The sequence below is a fragment of the Nicotiana sylvestris genome, chromosome 8 (assembly GCF_000393655.2).
Source record: "Nicotiana sylvestris chromosome 8, ASM39365v2, whole genome shotgun sequence".
Classification (NCBI taxonomy): domain Eukaryota; kingdom Viridiplantae; phylum Streptophyta; class Magnoliopsida; order Solanales; family Solanaceae; genus Nicotiana; species Nicotiana sylvestris.
Window position 1 is genome coordinate 88,555,899 of NC_091064.1, and position 21,405 is coordinate 88,577,303.

Consider the following 21,405-nt stretch of genomic DNA (forward strand, 5'->3'; position numbering starts at 1 on the left):
CGTAAATTCAATTCCTTTTGCCTGAAGATATACTGGAGGCTCTTATGATCCGTATAGATATCAACATGAATGCCATACAAGTAGTGCCTCCGCATATTTAGTGCATGAATCACTGCGGCTAACTCTAAATCGTGGGTCGGGTAATTATTCTCTTACTTTCCTAGTTGTCTAGAAGTATAAGCTACAACCTTACCATGCTACATCAGCACACAACCCAGCCCAATGCCTAAAGCGTCACAATAGATAACGTAACCATCGGTCCCTTCTGGGAGCATTAGAACCGGTGTTGAAGTTAATATGTCCTTCAATGCCTAAAAACTCCCTTCACAAGCATCAGTCTATCAAAACCTTTCTCCCTTCCGAGTCAACTTTGTCAAAGGTGCTGAAAGGGAAGAAAATCCCTCTGCGAATCTCCTATAATAGCCTACCAAACCGAGAAAGCTATGAACCTCCGTCGGTGTTGTGGGTCTAGGCCAAGTCTTTACTGCCTCAATCGTTTGTGTATCCACCCAGATGCCTTCACCCGAAATGATAAGCCCAAGGAAAGCTACAGAGTTCAATCAGAATTCACATTTAGAGAATTTTGCATACAACTTCCCTTTTTGTAGAACTCTGAGCACAATACGCAGATGATCTGCATGCTCAACCTCTGAACGAGAATAGTCGATGAATATAATTACGAACAGATCTAAAAAGGGCCTGAACACACGATTCATCAAATCCATGAATACTGCTGGGGCATTGGCCAAACCGAATGACATAACACAAAACTCAAAGTGCTCGTATCTGGTCCTGAATGCTGTCTTTTGGAATATCTTCCTCCTTAACCCTTACCTGATGGTACCCGGACCTCAAGTCTATCTTTGAAAAACACTTGGCACCTTGAAATTTATCAAATAAATCATCAATCCACGGGAGAGAGTACTTATTCTTGATTATCACCTTATTCAACTATCTATAATCAATACACATCCGTAAGGAACCATCTTTCTTCCTTAAAAATAACACAGGCGCTCCCTACGGTGATGTACTAGGTCTGATAAAGCCTTTTTTAAGCAAGTCCTTTAGTTGTTCCTTCAACTCTTTCAACTCTGTGGGGGTCATTCTATAGGGAGGAATAGATATTGGATGAGTATCTGGTAGTAGGTCAATAGTGTCACGAACCAAAATCCACTAAGAGTCGTGATAGCGCCAGACACACTGTCAGGCAAGCCAACACCAAGAAGTCAATTAAATTCCCATTTTAGTATTTTTTTTGAAATCATTTTTCTTTATATATTTAAACAACAATTAACGAAATTCACAGAAATAAACATGAAATATTTAACAAACTTAATATTAAATTATCCCATAATCATCCTAGAACCCAGTGTCACAAGTGCATGAGCTATTTTCTAGGAAATCGAATAGAGTACAATAACTGTCCGAAATACAAATTGGGCAGAAGGTAAATACTATACACTGAAAGAGACTATGCCGGTTGCGGGTCGCCTCGAGAGATGCAGCTCATCTAAGTCTCCATATCATCCATGTTGCTATGCCTATTAGGCCGATGGAGGTACATGTGCATGTGCAACAAAAATGCATAGCAAGTGTAGCATGAGTACAAAAACAATATGTACTCAGTAAGTATCCCACCTAATCTCAAAGAAGTAGAGACGAGAGGTTGATGTTGACACTTACTAGTGGTCCAATAATGATACACCAATAGTATAATAAATCAGGATTTTTTATAAACACGATTGTAACTTGATAGAGTGAAGCAATTAAATAATTCTTTCTTTTATAGGAAATTCCCAAATTCCTTTTTATTATTTATACATCTATCTCAGACCAGGGAGAACAAATATCAATATTTATAGTTTCTAAGGCAAACATTACAAGCATGCGCAAATCATGCCAAGGACGTACGACCCGATCCAACAATATTTAAACTGTGCACTGCCAGAGGATCGAATGGCGCGAACCATAGATGCATCTATTTAATCTACCGAGGCATTCGGCCCATCTCACAATAGATAAACATATTCAAGCAGTCATTCAAGAATTCATCAAGGAGAAATTATTCAAGAAAAGGCAATTTCCCTCTTTTTAAAAAATCAAGAAACGATGTCTAATCATTTAGAAATTCATTTATACGTCCGATATGTTTTAAGCATTTTAAAATGTCAACAAGATTGCAAATATTACAAGTAAAGCACGCTTTTGGGCCCTAGACTATCCGGACTTAAGCATAATAGTAGCTACGCACAAACTCTCCTTACCTCGTGCATACGTAGCCCCCACAAATAGAAACACATAACTAATTAATTCACCTATGGGGACAATTCCCTCTTACAAGGTTAGAAAGGAGACTCACTTCGCTCCGAAGCCTATATCCCAATTCCAGAATGCGCTTAAGCCTCCATATCGGAGCCAAACGATCCAAAACTATTCAAATGGGGTAGGAAATAGTCAATACATGCTCAAAAGTCCAAATTCTAATTATTAAACTAATTTTCCAACTCTAAATGGAAGGTTCCTAAAATTCATCCCCGAGCTCACGTGCCCGAATTCTAATTTTTTCTTTGAAGAAAGTTGTTACTCATCACCTAAGGATCACAAATATATGATTTTTATTAAATTTTCATAACAAATTTCGTGGTTAAATCTCATTTTTGTCAAAACCCTATGTTCTTGTCTAAACCCTTGATTTTCCCTAATTTTTACATGTTAATCTACCCATAATCTATGTATTTAAACTCACTTTGTGCAGAAATTACTTACCGCAAAGTGCTAGGTGAAAACCCTCTTCCAAAAGCTCCAAAAATCGCTTAAGACCAAGTGGAAAATGAAGGAAATGGGCTAAGTCTCGGGATAAAAAGACATGGGTTCCAGTTGCAGATGTTTCATTTGCGACATCCAGCTCGCAAATGCGAAGCCAAGCCATCCCTACCCAGGTCATATTTGCAACCAAATTCTTTGCAAATGGAAGGGGATAGCCTCGCAAAAGCGATCCTTAGTTCGCAAATGCGAACCTCCCCATAACAGTCCAGGCTCGCAAATGCAAGCTCCATCTCGCAAATGCGATGGTCGTATTTGCGACCAAAACACTGCAAATGCGGTCATGCCAGTACCAGCAATCCCATTTTTTAACAAATCACTCCGAAGCTACTCTGAATCTCACCCGAGCCCCCGGGGCTCCAAACCAAACACCGCACAAGTTTACAAACATAACACGGACTTGCTCGAGGCCTAAAATCACATCATACAACGCTATCACAAATCACACCCCAATTCAAACTTGATGAACTTGAGGACATCCAACTTCTACTTTCGATGTTTAAACCTATCGAATCACGTCCGATTGACCTCGAATTTTGCACGCAAGTCACATTTGACATTACGGACCTACTCCAACTTCTGGAATCAAATTTTGACCCCGATATCAAAAGGTCCACTTCCGGTCAAACTTCTCAAAACTTTCAAATTCCAACTTTAGCCAAATGACCCACGGACCTCTGAATTCACTTCCGATCGCGCTCCCAACACCAGAATCACCATACAGAGCTATTCCTAGACTCGAAATCCCAAACGGATATCGATAACACTGAAATACGCTTCAACCCAAACTTATGAAATTCTATCAAAAATGCTAACTTTCACAATAGGTGCTGTGAGCACGTGATTTTTTGCCCTATATGAATTACTCCCACAAATTCAAAACAAAATAATTTCTTTCATTATTTGCAAATTTCGTAGATTTTTGTAGCATTTCTGTTAATTGTTTGCATTTTTTGTTTTGTCTGTGCATTTTAATTAATGAAAAATACAAAAATATATGTGCATTTGCATTCAGGATTAAATTTAATATTCTAGGGCTAATTAAGCAATTAGGTTGTTTATAAAAGGAAAATTACACAAAAATAGTTTAATTTGCATTTTTAATTTTAAAATTTGATTTTAAGTAGCTTTCCCTTTAATTTGTTTTTTTAATTGTGACAATTATCATTTGGGTTTAATTAGTGTTTGTTAGGTGAATTAAGTTCTAGGAATTAATTTAGATTTTTATTTAATCTTGAAAATAAAAACAACAAAACAAAGAGAACTTTTGGAAAAATTGAAATAAGTGAAAATAAAAGGAAGAGCAATACCAATTGGACTCATCTCCAATTTTCTTGTCCAAGCCCAAATTGAAATCCTCCACCCCAGCCCAATTACGCCAAACCCACTCGGCCAACCCGTCTGCAACCCGACCCGCCCCCCAAATAATGGGTTAAACCCAAATGAAACAAGCGATGAGCCCTAAAGTCCCAAACGATGCCTACTGTTCTTCTTCTCCAAATCGCTCGAACCAGGCCCCAAATTCAGTCCAGATTCGGGTAAGTGAATCCCAAATCTTGCCTCATGTGTTCCCCCTCTCTCCTCATCACCATTTCTAATGGTTTCTAACACCAAAGATTCCCCTCTCCTCTCACTCGCTCGAATTCGAGTTTTATCGCACGATTGGAAGGCTTTGGAGACGAGATGCTGGATGAGTGTGAGGCATTGGATTGATTTCACTCAATCCGAGCCCCACATTCATCAAGGATTGGTCTTCAAAAGAAGCCTTATCCGATTTTGTGAAGGGGGACTCAAAAAAGAAAGAATTTTCTGAAAAGGGGTTGAAAAAGGCTCCAAAACTGATGGTTTTCGGTTTGTTTTCCCCTTTGAAGAATCCTTTCAAAGTTTCAGAGAAAGTCGCATACAACTCTTTCTGTTTTTTTTTCTTTCTGAATCCGGATTTGAGTTCCAAGGAGATAAAATTGAAGTTCGAATTTGGTTTTCTACTGTCGTCCTGTTGATTTACTACTGAACCTCGCTAAGATTTGGAGTCGAGAGGTATATTGTCGAGTCTGTAATTGTTATAAAGGAGATTTGCAATTTCAGGTTCATCTCTTCTCCGTCTTTCCATTACTCATGGTTCTGTTTCATGTGTTCATGTTTGTTATAATTTTGTTTAAGACTACTTGAGAGTCAGTGCTCGTTGTTTGATTTTGAATGCTGATTTCCTTTGGCCTTGGTTCAGGTTTTTCGTATTCTTGGTTATTCTACATCGGACGAGTGATTTTACACGATGATGTAATGGCTGTGGTTGTGTAACATCGTCTCACTCGTTTTTTAAAAAAATTTGAGCACTGAAACAGAGTCATGAGGTTTTAAGGGTGGAACCTGCTTGTTCGATCATTTTGTTGGTCTAGCCATAGTTTAAGCACTAAGTAACTTGTGTGCTTAGTTCATTCTTAAATTAGTCAGTTCAATTTAACTTCTTATTGAATTGCGACTAGCTGAGATTTTAGGGTAAAGTCTGTTCAAGTTGTGTCGATTTTTCTGATGCATTGTAGCTGAAATGTGAGTTCGAACATAAACTGCTTGTTGGGGATATGATTTTACTTGTGATCCAATGTTTTGGGGACTGTTACTGAATGCATTTTAGTCGATGGTGGCAGCAGCGACTCAAATTCAAGTTGCTATTCTGAAAATGTATGAACTAAATTGGTTCCTTTGAATTGAGAGTTTCTTATCACAAATCCTGAGCTGCCTTTTGTCTGAGAGTTCAGGAGACCCCTGTTGGTATTCTTATGATGCCTGGCGTGCAAAACTCCAGTCACAGCTGGATTCAACAGACTAGTTTCTATATAGAAGCGGTATAGCAGTTGTGCATCACTTGTTCCTTCCAGATTTCAGATTGCGAATAGGGCTGTTGCACTTCATTCTTCTGTCCATTGTGTGCATAACCTACTGAAAGGAAAGGTTTGCATTGGAAGCTAGGAAATTCGAAATGCTGTTTAAAATGTGAATCACCTAGTTTATGGCTGCCTATCTTAGCATCTGGTTGCATTAGTCTCATACTTAATGGTCACACCACGAGCTTCATCATTCACTGGATAAGAAGACTTACAACCACTGTCCTCCTTAATATCTTTGTTAAATGAACTGCCACCATAGTATGTATAACTAGAACTCAAGCTTCTTTTGCATTTCCATTGAAACACACTTCTTCTTCTTTCGTGCTAGTACTGATGGAAGTTTATTGGGAATCTATTTGCTTTGTCCACTCATTTGAACAAGAAAAGGAATAAAAACAGAAAATTATTTTGTTGGCCTCAGTTTCTCTGATAGACTAAGTCTGTTTATTCAGAGATATTGATGTTTGCTGGAGACATTTGCATATTCACTATTGCGCTGGAACTGTTGTGATGCAGAACAATGCGAGTTGAGTCAAGCTACCAAATTTAGAGGAAGTTAAGTGATTAGGAGGGGACAGCAGGGGTTATAGTCGTCGACTTCATACTATTTACTCATTTGTATTGCTACATGGAGTTTTGCAGACCCTAGCATGCATTTTGCAGAATTGCTTGTGTTTGTTTGTCTTTGTCCAGGATCTTTGAACTGGTCATGTGGCCAAATTTAAGAGAGTAATTTCAAGCAAAAGAATATGGGCCCATCGAATGAGCTGCCAGGCCCTTCTCCACATTAATGCTTCTGGGCTGTATATCCATGTGCCTTGAGTTAGCCCGTTTGCTTTTCACAGTGTAGTTAGCCCGTAACTCGTGGCCTTAGCAATCCTAACTCGATTTTAAGAATAATTATTGAATATTCGTAGAGAAACCTTTAGGGCTGTTTAAAATACAATTGTGATTGTGTACACGTTCGCGTGATATGATTACAATTCTAAAAACTAATTCGGAGTATGTGTTCGCGCAACTTCGAACAAACATTTTAATAATAAAAATGGGTTTTCGTAGGTTATTAATTAAATTGGCTCATATAGTCCGAGGTGTGCCGTCTACCATTTAATCATACAAAATGACAAATGTTTGTAGTTTGCTTTAGACACGCACAACTTTGGCCAAATCTTTCTTTTTTTATAAAGTGTTATTAATTGTGGATACGTTCGCGTGACATGATTTGTCACATGCCAAACAAATGGGTACACATACGCGTACCCATTTCAAGATAATGTTCTTAATTAAAAAGCGGTTAATAGATAAATGCACATAGGTCCTAAAAATGAATATTTAAACAATTTAAGCCAAGTATAAATTGCTAAGCGACCGTGCTAGAACCACGGAACTCGGGAATGCCTAACACCTTCTCCCGGGTTAACAAAATTCCTTACCCGAATTTCTGTGTTCGCGAACCATAAATAAGAGTCAACTTCCTCATTCGGGATTTTAACCGGTGACTTGGGACACCATAAATTATCCCAAATGGCGACTCTGATTTTTAATAAATAAACAATCCCGTTTCGATTGTCCTGTAATTGGAAAAACTCCTTTATATTTATACCCTTTATAGGGTGTAGTAAAAGGAGATGTGACAGCTCTGGCGACTCTGCTGGGGATCGAACCCAGAATCTCTGGTTCAGGGTTCAGAATTCAAGCTTGTTAATATGATTTTACTTGGCTTTACTTATTGTTGATATTACTGTATTCTGTGAATCTTTTGTGCTAAATGCTATCTGTTTACCGCTTTAATATTGTTTGAATTATATATAACTGTCTTCTTACGCCACCCATCTGAGTCTTCTGGAAATTGTGCATACATTCGCGTAGCCCGCTTTTTCTGTAGAAATTATACCCAATAGAGCGAGGCTGGGCAAGCAACAAGGTCGGGTAGACTTCAGTGCTCCCGGTACATCGCCCCCTCCTCGGCCCCAGTTGTTCGCTCGGGTACCCCGAGTCTAGACCAAAACCCCAGGATTTAAACCTAGAAAAACACAACCCCATGCCGGATTCCTAGTAGGAACGTTTGTTTGCATCATATGCATTTGACTTAGGGGACTCAATACAGGGGTTGGGTCCGTCTAGGACAGGGGTGCCTGAAATAATAGACCATCCCGATGCATCCTATGTGCTATGTGAACATTTATTTGTTTTGGCTTGCATGCTGACCGGCTAGGGAAAATAAAGCAGAAAAAGAAGAAAGGAAAACCAAGAGTGATATAGGGAAGGAAATAAAACCCGGTTCTAAAACATCCCGATATTTGAAAAGCGCCCTGAAACTTTGCCCAAAAACTTTTCAAAAAAGGGGGTTGTTTTTAAAAGAGGCAAACACTGTGTTCTTTCAAATGTGTCAAAACTGACCGAATTACGAAGGTCTGATTCTCACCGGATGTGGGATACGTAGGCAACCTACATAAGGTTCGGCCTTATTTTTGAAAATAAGAGAAAAGAAAAACAAGAAAAGAGAGTCGATGGTTGAGTGAATGCAATCTTGATTTTGGTCAAAATAAGCCGATCCAGCTTCGGCTATGTCTTAAACCGTTCTTGCCGAGGTAGCCTAAGAGTATTTTTCAGTTGTCGAAAGGCTATTTTCATAAAAGAATGGACAAGATTGTGAGGGGTCATAAAATAATTCCCCCGACATCAAAATTCGCGTGAAATTGGGAAGGGGCCGCATTTGCAAAAATAGCCATTTGGCTAAAGTTGGCATACAGGGGAAGAGATTATGGTTATTTTCTTCTTTTATTTGTTCTTTTTCTTTTCTTTTTCAAAAAACTGTTTACAAAAGGGTCAACTCGAGTCAAACCCTAACCTTAATCCTCCACAGGAACAATGAGTACCATCCAAGAACCGCCAGAAGTGGTCAGGGAACAGGCTCAGCTACACTTGCGTATGTAGTGGAATGATCTAGACAAAGATCGTCAGAAATGGGTGAAAAAGCACTTGGGGGCTCTTATAGACATCTTTGAAATCAAACCACAGAAAGATCTGGTCAAAGCTTTGGTAACATTCTGGGATCCTGTCCACAATGTCTTTCGTTTCTCAGATTTTGAGATCACCCCTACTTTGGAGGAGATAGCTGGGTACATTGAATTCGGGCGGGACTTGAGGAAGCAACAACTCATATTTCCAAGGGCTCCATCGGTGCACAAGTTCTTTGACCTCTTGAATATTAGTAAATAGACAAATAAGGAACGTGTGAGCAACGAGTGTTGTGCTTTCCATTTCTTATACTTCAGGTTCGGGCATTCCTCTGGTTTTGAAACGCATGAAAAGGGCTTGAGCAACAAACAAAACAAGGGCCTTTGGCAAATTCATCATCGGTTCGCATTTATTGTGTCATTCTTGGGGATCATGGTTTTTCCAAATGAGAAAGGAACGGTGGATATTCGTATGGCTAGAATTGCACAAATCCTCACTACCAAGGAAGATCATACACTTGCCCCGTTGGTGCTAGCAGATATCTATCGCGCATTGACTGTATGCAAGGCAGGGGCTCAATTTTTTGAGGGTTGCAGTATCATTCTGCAAATGTGGTTGATCGAGCATCTTCACCATCATCCTAGATTCATGAGTTACGGTTCAAGCCCAAACAACTTCATCATTAGTTACGAAGAGAGGATAAAAGATTACAACACACCAGAAGGATTTGAAGCATGGGTTTCTCATTTGAAAGCTCTTGACGCAGGTCAGGTTGAGTGGACTATAGGATGACTCCCGAGGACAGAAGCCATCTATATGACTGCCACCAAAGGATACCTGAGGATAATGGGCGTAAGGAGTATTCAACCATATGTACCGCAGAGGGTCTTGAGGCAATTGGGGAGGTATCAGATTGTGCCTAAAGATGAAGATCTAAGCATCCAGGTCATAGAGTTGCATCCAGAAGCCGCATTGCCTGAGGTTGTAGTTCAGCAGGATTGGAATAGCTGCCGGTATCTAAAAAACGGCACCTAGGTACCAGAAGTCGCCAAGGGGAAAGTAGATCCAAATTATGCTGCTTGGTTTGAGGAAATGTCTTATATAAACAACGAGCCAAAGCCCGAGAGGCCCGCCAAAAGGCCTCATATTCAAGCCTTTGATGATAAAATTCAAGAGAGGTTAGCTTGGGGGGAGAAGGAGAAGGAATATAAGGCCATCATCCATGATCTGCGAGAAGAATTGAGAAATGTCACCTTCAACAATGATTTGCAGGCACTAGAGTTCGAAGGTGAAAGGAGAAGATTGGTGCGAGAAAACGAGGCCCTCAGAGCTCAAGTTAGACAGTTGAAAATTGAAGTCGAGAACCCAGGCCGAAGCAGGAAAGATGAGAGGCTCATTTACAACCTCTCTCAAAAGGTACGTGACTACGAAGATGACCTGCAGAAAGCTGAGTCTGAACTAGCAAAAGCACAGGCAAGGTTGGCAAAAAGCGCCGAGGGGCATGCAGCTTTCATTCAACAGATGAAAGAAAGATATGAAAGAGGGGTCACAGGTTGGGAAAAGGCAGTCGGCAACCTCGAGGGGGAAATGGCTAAACAAGCCAAAAAATTTAAGGCTGAAAGAGAACATTGTTACGCCTTAATGGCACGACTAGAAAGGGACTTGCAAAAACTCCAAGAGCAGAACCAGGTAGCCGAACGAACTTTGGAAGCCAGAACTGAACAAATTGGGCATTTGTTGCAAGAGAAGGGCGTCATAAGAGAGTGAGTCAAAAGGGTTGCCAACTAAATCGCAATGAAGAGCAGTAGCTGTGAGGATATGACAAAATCCATGTTCTTCGCCACTGTGATGATTTTTGTTCGCCGGGTAATGGAAGATCTCTACCACCTTCAGGAGGATTTAGCAAGTCAGCCCACAACAAGGCCGAATGCCGCCCCGCGGGTCCCAGGGACAGTTGAGGCATTGATGTATTCGTGATTTCTTGAGTCTGTGTTTTTTTTCTGTTAAAGTCTGCCAGTTGTTTTAGAGTCTGTATTTATGTTATTAGAGCATGCGGGTTGTTTGTTTTTGAGTCTGTATCTCGAATCTATTAGTTTCTTTCGAGTTTGTTAGTTTCAGTCTTTGTAATAGCGTTTTTATATGAAAATTGAAAATCCCAAATGTTTTTACTTTATTTTACACTTATCCACCAGAACTACGCTCAGTCTAATTCATGCGGGGTCATGATAAGTAGGCAATCTCCATAGGATTCGACCATAACCAAAAAGGGAAAAGAAAGAAAAGAAAAAAAAGGGGGAAAGAAATAAGAGGAAAAACAAGAGAGTAAAGAAAAGGAAAGAGCGGAAAAACAAGAAAGAATAAGAGAAAATAAGAGAGAGTAAAAACAAAGAGAGAATAGAGGCCAGAATGAAAGGAAAGAAAAGAAAAGAAAAGGGGATGTTTGCAATTAAAAGAAAGAAAAGGTCGGGATGGCGTATGCAACCGATCAAAAACATAATAGAGACGGTTAACTGACTAGGTGCATTCATGCCTAATGTGCGGTTGCCAATCTATTAAAGCCTAATCGCTAACAAGGTTGTTTGTTTGATGTATTAAATTCAGGCAGGTGGTTAGTTGACTGGCATTCTAGCAACTCACTCCTATAACACCCGATCAAAAGACAGGCTGAATATGGTCGACCAGGAACCGGAAACAAGTATTATCGACCCATCGAAAGAGATGGAAGAAATGGACGTTAATGAAATGAGGGAGGAAATGTATAAGCTGAAACAGCAGATGGCTGAAATGTACCAAGCTTGGGCGAAGGGGCATCCACCACCGGTTTATCCCGCCAATCCTGCTTATATCCCACCATCAGCCCAACCTCAGGAACCTCCCACTGTGAACTCATCTCCAGCCTTTCCCCTCTACCAACAATGCCAAGGCACCACTTCCCATACCTCTCAAGCTCCACCACCCAAACAAGTCATGTACCCTCCCCCGCCAATTACACATATTTTGTGGCACCCCCACCTGCTACATTACACAGATCTTCCAGTGAACCCCTGTTTTAAACTCACAACAACCAGTACTTACCCCTAGAACCCACCTTCAAAGTTCCAGAACCATATCCTTACACTCCTCATTTTGATATCACGGCAGAGACCGAGAAACCGCCCAGAAATCCTGAGCATGAAGAGATGATCAGAAAGGTCAAAAGCTTAGAGCAATCGTTTCGAGATATGAGGGGGCTGGGAGGCCAAGTAAGTGTGGCCTATAAGGATTTATGTCTGTTCCCAGATGTTCAGTTGCCAACGGGGTTCAAAATGCCCAAGTTTGATCTGTACGATGGGCATGGTGACCCGGTAGCACACTTAAGAGTGTTCTGTAGCAAGATGAAAGGGGCAGGTGGAAGAGAAGAATTGTTGATGGCATGTTTCAGCCAAAGTTTGAGTGGGTCGGTGCTAGAATGGTACACCAGACAAGATCATAGCAGGTGGTACACATGGGACGATTTGGCCCAAGCCTTCACCAGTCATTTTCAGTACAATCTCGAAATCATCCCAGATCGTCTGTCATTGACAAAGATTGAGAAGAAGCCCAGTGAGAGTTTTCAAGAATATGGGTTCCGTTGGAGAGAGCAAGCAGCGAGGGTTGACCCCCCGATGAAAGAAAGCGAGATGGTTGATTATTTATTGCAGGCTTTGGAGCCCACTTATTTTGGTCATTTGGTGTCAGCAGTGGGCAAGTCCTTTAATGAAGTTATGAAAATGGGAGGCATGGTTGAGGGGGGACTCAAGTCCAATAAGATCATGAGTTACTCGACAATCAAAACAACCACCCAGGCCATTCAAAACGGCACTGGGGGTGTACTCGGAAAGAAGAAGAAAGAGGATGTTGCAACAATCGAGTCGGCAACTTGGGGTGGAGCCAGGAACCTTCCACCATTCTACAACCAGCCTCGACCCTATCCCCAAACATACCCCCACACTCCATATGGCCCACCACAACATCACTACCCACCGCTAGATCCCCATTTTTCTGTCTATCATGCACAAACCTATACCCAACCTCCCACTCACGCGCAATGGCGTGCGCCAGCTCCACAGAATCCCTACCAAGCTCCACAAAATACCCATCCACCCCCAAAAGCCTACAAAACCCCCCCTGGAACAGGTTTTTGACCCAATCAAGCCTTTAAGAACGAAAGGGTGCAGAAGCAGAAGACTTTCACTCAATTGGGAGAATCATATACCAGCCTATTCCACAAATTGAGACAGTTGGGCATGTTGAATCCGATCGAGGCTAAAATGCCGAATCCCCTTCCCAGAAATCTTGATCGCTCGGTAAATTGGGAGTATTGTTCAGGGGCCCTGGGCCATGACACAAAGAAATGTTGGAAACTAAAAACAGTTGTACAAGAGCTCATTGATACTCATCGGATCGAGGTCCAAGCCCCAGAAACACCAAACATCAACCAGAATCCGCTACCAGCTCACCATGAAACCCATATGATTGAGTTGATACATAAGGGAGGGGAGGCTAAGAAACCCTCGCAAACGGTGATGATGATCCGCTCCAGTGAAACCAATTCAAAGGAAAAAGTAACCAGTGAGAAATCAGTGGTCCAGCGGAAAGAGGTAGACAACAAGCCAGCTGTGGTAGCCGAGAAAAGGTCGTCAAGTGTTGTTTCAGTGAAACTAGAGAAAGCTAAAGTGGTGGTACCAGGGGTTACAAGTAAACTTATCGTAGTCGTGAAGGGTGCTCACACAGAGCCTATTATTTTAAAACCAGTAAATCAGCTTCCAGTAATCAGCAGCAAGGCGGTCCCGTAGAATTATGAACGAGTGACAGTAACTTACCAGGGGAAAGAGGTTAGAGAAGAAGTGTGTGAGACTCATGGTTTGACTCGATCGGGGAGATGCTTTGCCCCCGAAGAGTTGAGAAAAGCTAAAACTTCCAAAGATAATCCAGTGTCGGTGAAGAAAGCTGTGTCCAAGGAAGAAGCAGAGGAATTTTTGAAAAAGATGAAAGTACAGGACTATTCCATTGTCGAGCAGTTGAGGAAAACACCGACTCAGATCTCGCTCTTGTCATTACTGATCCATTCCGACGAGAACCGTCGAGCTTTGATGAAGATCTTGAACGAAGCCCATGTTCCTGACAAAATCTCAGTAAACCACTTGGAAAAGATAGCTAACAAGATATTTGAGGTAAATCGAGTCACCTTTTCTGATGATGAGTTACCCATGGAGGGTACCGAGCATAATAGAGCCCTCTATCTGACGGTGAAATGCAAAGATTCCGTGGTTACTCGGGTGCTGGTTGATAATGGATCTAGTGCGAACATTTGTCCTCTCTCTACATTGAACAAATTGCAAGTGGAGGATGAAAGGATTCACAAGAACGGTATTTGCGTTCGGGGATTCGACGGTGGAGGGAAGGATTCAGTCGGGGATATAGTGCTTGAGCTCACCATAGGGCCAGTTGAATTTACTATGGAATTCCAGGTGCTCGATGTGGCTGTTTCAAACAATTTGTTATTGGGACGACCCTGGATCCATGCTTCCAAAGCAGTCCCGCCTACTCTGCATCAAATGGTCAAGTTTGAATGGGATCGACAGGAAATTGTTGTACATGGCGAAGATAATTTGTGTGTGCCCAATGGTGCCATTGTGCCGTTCATAGAGGTTGACGATGGCAAGGGACCATGGGTTTATCAGGTTTCCGACACAGTATCGGTAGAGAAAATTCCGAAAGGCAAGTGCGTACCAACTCCAAAGATGGTTGCGGCATCAGTCATGGTAGCTGTCGAAATGTTGAAAAACAGTTTCGTACCGGGCAAGGGTTTGGGTATATCTCTGCACGGTATTGTGCAGCCAGTCTCCCTTCCAAGGAATCTAGATAATTTTGGTCTGGGTTTCAAACCTACCGTTGCAGACATGAGAAGTGTTAGGAAAATGAAAAGAAAGCATGGGCATTGCCAAAGCTAGTCCCGCGTCTGTTAGGTCATTCGTCAGGCCAGGTACCAGAAAGCAACTGTTGTCAAGGGTCCCTGGACCACTGATTGGAGCCGATGGAGATTTGGAGAAGGGTTTCGAAAGGTTATTCGTCGAGGTCAATATGGTTCAGGCTGGGGAAGGGTCCAGCAAGGCGGATGTGCAATTTGTGGGACCACGTGCAAAAGTCAACAACTGGGAAGCTACTCCTCTTCCTATCTGGAGGGAGTTTTGGTAGTGGGTTTTAATTTTCTTTTAGTTGTCTGGATTATTCCAGGGTCTGTAATTCAGATGTTGTGTTCCGTCCAGTTGGATATGTTAAAACCCTATAATCTTTATATTCAATGAAATGCAATTGTTCATTTTCCTTCATTTCTTCTAATTTTATTTTTGTTTTCTTCTTTTGTACAGTTCTTTTTATGCTGATATCAATGACATGACATGCATGAGGAACCTTCGGCCCAATTTTAAAAGCCAATCTAACTCTGAAGTAATAATACAAGAAATTGAGTGTGATGACGAGTTGGAATTTGATGATGATGAGGCCTATGAAGAAATTAGTAAGGAACTAAGTCATTTTGAGGAAAAGCCCAAACCTAATTTGAACGATACAGAAACAGTTAATCTAGGGGACCAAGAAGATGTACGTGAAACTAAAATAAGTGTCCATCTGGAACCTCAACTCAGGGAGGAGATAATCAAAGCACTGTTCGAATACAAAGACGTTTTCGCATGGTCCTATGATGACATGCCAAGTCTAAGCACTGATTTAGTGGTTCACAAGTTGCCCACTGACCCAGCATTCCCTCCTGTCAAACAGAAGCTGAGAAAGTTCAAAACGAATATGAGTGTAAAGATCAAAGAAGAGGTCACCAAGCAGTTTGATGCGAAAGTTATTCGAGTCATGCGGTATCCCACCTGGTTAGCTAATGTTGTGCCTGTGCCAAAGAAGGATGGCAAGACCAGGGTGTGCTTGATTATCGGGATCTCAACAAAGCAAGTCCGAAGGATAATTTTCCCCTGCCAAACATCCATATATTGATTGACAATTGTGCCAAACATGAGATTGGTTCTTTTGTGAATTGTTACGTGGGTTATCATTAGATCTTAATGGACGAGGAAGATGCTGAAAAGACGGCATTTATCACGCCGTAGGGAACGTACTGTTAACGGGTCACGCCATTCGGTTTGAAAAATGCTGGGGCAACCTACATGAGGGAAATGACAACAATATTCCATGATATGATACACCAGGAAATCGAGGTGTACGTGGATGATGTGATCGTGAAGTCTAGGAAGCATCCTGACCATGTCAGGGATCTGAAAAAGTTCTTCTGAAGGCTTCGCATGTACAATCTCAAGCTTAATCCTGCAAAATGAGCTTTTGGGGTGCCGTATGGAAAGTTGCTGAGGTTCGTAGTCAGCCGTCGGGGTATTGAATTGGACCAATCAAAAGTCAAGGCCATCCAGGAATTGCCACCTCCGAGGAACAAGACTGAGGTGATGAGTTTGTTGGGGAGATTGAATTATATCAGCAGGTTCATCGCTCAGCTCACGACAACTTGTGAGCCCATCTTCAAGCTGTTAAAGAAAGACATTGTGGTTAGGTGGACAGATGAATGTCAGGAGGCATTTGATAGGATAAAGGGGTATTTGTCAAATCCACCCGTGTTAGTCCCGCCAGAACTAGGGCGACCTTTGATTCTATATTTAACGGTATTGGACAATTCATTCGGCTGTGTACTGGGTCAACATGATATCACTGACAGGAAGGAGCAGGCCATATATTATCTCAGCAAGAAATTCACACCGTACGAGGTTAAGTACACCCAGCTTGAGAGGACATGTTGCGCCCTAACTTGGGTGGCGCAGAAGTTGAAACATTATTTGTCATCTTATACTACTTACCTCATATCTCGCTTGGATCCATTGAAGTATATCTTTCAGAAGCCTATGCCCATAGGGAGGCTTGCAAAGTGGCAGATCCTGCTCAGAGAGTTTGACATTGTCTACGTAACCCGAACTACAATGAAAGCGCAGGCCTTGGCGGACCATTTGGCTGAGAACCCGGTTGATGAAGATTATGAACCTTTGAAAACTTATTTCCCTGACGAAGAGGTGATGCAGATTGATGAGTTAGAACAAGGCGAGAAGCCTGGATGGAAACTTTTCTTTGACGGAGCCGTAAATATGAAAAGTGTGGGGATAAGAGCAGTACTTATTTCTGAAATAGGGCAGCACTACTCTGTTACGGCTCAGCTTCGTTTTTATTGTACCAACAACATGGCTGAGTACGAGGCATGTATTCTTGGTTTGAGCTTAGCTGTGGATATGGGTGTCCAGGAAGTCTTGATCTTGGGTGACTCGGACCTCCTGGTGCACCAGATTCAGGGAGAATGGGAAACACGGGATTTGAAACTCATACCGTACAGACAATGTTTGCATGATCTTTGCCAGCAGTTTCAGTCGATAGAATTCAGGCATATCTCGAGGATCCATAATGAAGTCGCCGATGCTTTGGCCACTCTGGCGTTAATGTTACATCATCCAGATAAGGCTTATATGGACCCTTTGCAGATTTAGGTCCGTGATCAGCATGCTTACTATAATATGGTAGAAGAAGAACTTGATGGGGAGCCATGGTTCAATGATATCAAAGAATACCTCCGGGTGGGGGTATATCCGGTACATGCCACAGGTGATCAGAAAAGAACAATTCAATGATTGGCAAGCGGATTTTTCTTCAGCGGAGGGGTGTTATACAAAAGAACTCCAGACCTTGGATTGTTAAGATGCATAGATACAAGACAGGCCACAGTAATCATGACTGAGGTACACTCCGGAGTTTGTGGACCGCATATGAGTGGGTACGTTCTGGCAAAGAAGATTCTCCGAGCAGGATATTACTGGCTCACTATGGAGCGAGATTGCATCAGTTTTATGCGCAAGTGCCATCAATGTCAGGTGCACAGAGATTTGATTCATTCCCCACCATCTGCATTGCATACAATGTCGGTACCATGGCCCTTTGTTGCCTGGGGAATGGATGTCATTGGGCCAATCGAGCCAGCAACATCAAACGGACACAGGTTTATTCTGGTAGCCATTGATTATTTCACCAAGTGGGTCGAAGCGAAGACTTTCAAATCTGTGACGAAGAAAGCAGTGGTCAATTTTGTGCATTCAAATATCATCTGTCAGTTTGGGATTCCGAAGGTAATCATCACAGACAATGGTGTCAATCTCAACAGTCATCTGATGACAGAGACATGTCAGCAGTTTAAGATTATACATCGCAATTCCACCCCATATCGCCCTAAGGCGAATGGAGCAGTCGAGGCAGCCAACAAGAATATAAAGAAGATACTTCGAAAAATGGTGGAAGGTTCTAGGTAGTGGCATGAAAAGCAGCCATTTGCATTGTTGGGTTATCGCACTACTATCCGCACTTCAGTAGGGGCTACTCCTTATTTGTTGGTGTATGGCACGAAGGCAGTAATACCCACAAAAATTGAAATCCCATCCCTTCAAATTGTTGCTGAGGCAGAAATTGATGACGTTGAATGGGTCAAAACCCGCTTGGAGCAGTTAAGTCTGATTGATGAAAAGAGATTAGCGGCAGTATGCCATGGCCAATTGTACCAACAGATAATGGCAAGAGCATATAACAAGAAGTTACATCCACGGAAGTTCGAAGTAGGTCAACTAGTGTTACGACGTATCTTGCCTCATCAGGCTGAAGCAAAAGGAAAGTTCGCCCCGAACTGGCAGGGGCCATTTGTTGTAACTAGAGTGTTGTCCAATGGCGCGTTATATTTGACAGATGTAGAAGGGAAATGTGTAGAAATGGCTATCAATTCCGATGCAGTCAAGAGATACTATGTATGATTTCTTTCTTTGATTGTACTTGTTTGTATTTGGTATATTTTGAAGATTGAAATGATGAAGGCATTTTGTTCTACTATCTAAACACTTTATCCCTTGTCACCCTTTTTGAGCCTTATTTATTTTCTTTCATACCCCTCTTTCGGAATCAGTAGCGAATATCAGAAACATAAGCATGAAAGATAAGAAAAGGAAGAAAGAAAAAGAAAAGGAGAAGAAAAGAGAAAAGAAGAAGAAAAACAATAAAAGGGAAAAGAGAAAAGCAAAAAGGAAAAAAAGGAAAAGAGAGAAAAGAAGAATAACAGAAGAAAAAAGAAAGAAAGAAAGAAAAGAAAGAGAGAAAAGAAAAATCGCGACAACAAAGTAGTTTCTATGACATGAACTACGTTCGACATGATTCTTTTTAAGGATACGCAGGCAGCCTTACGGTTCGGTCCCCTCAAAATAAAAATCCAAAAGTCCCCAAACAGGAAACTGGGGCAGAAGTTGTGGTTGTTGTCAGAAATCCGATTCCGAAAGTTGTAATTTTGAACCCATTTGAATTGTTTCGAGCCTTTGATATCCTTTCTTCTTAACCCTATCCAAAAGCCCATATTACGGTCCAAAGAAAGACCTTCTGATCAATCTTTGAGAAATGCCAGGTCAAGCAGGCAAAGGTAATTCATGTCAGGGGCAACACTCTGGTTCAAGCAGAAAATAAAAATGAGAGAGTCTTATTGGTGAAAACCTTCACAGGCACCGTAAGGCGACGTGAGTTTAGAGAAATAAAATAAGAGAGTCTTAGTGGTGAAAACCTTCACATGCACCGTAAGGCGAAGGGAGTTGAGAGAAATTAAAACGAGGGAGTCTTATTGGTGAAAACCCTCACGGGCACCTTGAGGCGACAGTAATTTGAAAAGTCAACAAGTGAGAAAGGTCTGTTGGTGGGAAAACTGTTTCAGGGCACCGCAAGACGAACAAGGCTGAGGTTTGGGTAAAGTAGTCAAGTCACGGGAATTCTGGGGCAACAAAGTACGGCAACTGAAAGTTAATTGGTTGGACAGATTGGGCCGATTAATCCAAAATGCATGTCATGATCATCGGTACCAGCTGTCCCACTCAGATAAGTTTCTTTTTCTGTTTCTCTTTGTAGCAGTCATCTGGTTTTGGATTCTTCCTATCCTTAACCCGCAAAGTCATTGCATTTCATTTTCTTTTGGGTTTATTTGGCTAAAATGTTTCAATGTCAGTCTTATTCAAAGCAAGTGAAAAAGAATTTCAAAGCTCACTACCAACTTCCCAAAATTGCAAAGCACGGAATGGTCAAATCATACTAAGAATAACACGACGAAAGAGGGGAATACAAGGAATCACCGGAAGCTTCATCAGTGGAATGATTTGGTAATGTCATGGGAGACGCAAAAGTTCAGATAAAGGGGTCAGAGGTAAGACAACAACGGGGGTATAGAACACTTGGCTCGTCAAAGTCACGGGGTTTGAAAGTCAGTCAGGAAGTCAAAGCGGTTCAGGGCCAGTTCGGAGAAGCCAGTCAGAACAAAACAATGCAGCGGAAAGATCTTCAGCAAGAATGCCATCAGCTAACCACCATTTTAAATTGACAAAATTTTCTTTGATTGAAACAGGGGCAGGAAATTTCGGTTGTTCCAGAGAAACTCTCCGTGGAGAAAGGCAGTCACCAAACAGGTTTGTTTTGATTTTCAGGACCCTCCTGGAAAATGGGACCTAGTTTAAAGTTCAGAAATAGCATAATTTAGCATAAATGCATCCCAAAGGAATATAAGTTGACTTAGAAGTGTGCATGTTCGAGATAGGATTCAATTAGGAGTTTTCAGGACCCTCCTGAATAATGGGACTTAGCTTTAAGATTTCGATTAGATAACAATATTTAGCGTAAGTTCTGCTGTAGGGTAGTATAGCTCAACTATAAAAGTTGTCACTCTTAAGATAAAATTTGACTTTTGATTTTCAGGACCCTCCTGGATAATGAGGAGTATCTTAAGACCTTCTTAGATAACAAGACGTAGTAGAAGTCATGCCTTTAAAAGATATAGCTTAGATTTAAAATTGTCGTTTAGTTAAGAGTTGTCAGGACCCCCTGGATAATGGGACCTAGCTTTCAATTCTTAGTAATACTTGGTAATATGATTTAGTTTTACAATCACATCTGTCCCCAGCCACCAAACTGGGGCAGAAAATTTTCTTTGTTTTTGTCAAGTTGAAGTCAGGATCCCGCCTGGAGAACAAAGGAATACATTTCAAGTTGAAGTTAGGAGCCCGCCTGGAGAACAAGGGAATACATTTCAAGTTGAAGTCAGGAGCCCGCTTGGAGAGCAAGGAATACTTTCAAGCACAGTAGTCAGGAGCCCGCCTGGAGAACAAGGGAGTACAATTTAAGTTTTAGCTTCAAATTCTTTGTTTTGTTTATTTTGAAGTCAGGAGCCCGCCTGAAGAGCAGGGAATACATTTCAAGTTGGAGTCAGGAGCCCGCATGGAAAGTAGGGAATACTTTCAAGTCAGCAGTCAGGAGCCCGCCTGGAGAGAAAGGAATACATATCAAGTTCAGCAGTCAGGCACCCACCTGAAGAAGGGGAAAACATCTCAGTTTACAATTCAAGATAGCAACAAATGGATGTCTCCGAAAGAATGGAGAACAACAAGAAGCACAAAATCAAGTTTGAAGATATAGATAGGACTTTTGTAATCCATAGATCATAGTCTAGTATAGCTTTTTGTTTTATTTTGACATGGTGTAATAAGGAGGTTCAGTAAGCAGTAGCAACAACAACAACAGTGAAATCACAGCTCCATGGTAGTCGTAGCTACCAAAACTTCCCGAACTACACTGACTTGATTCCTTTTTAGTTAAGGATATG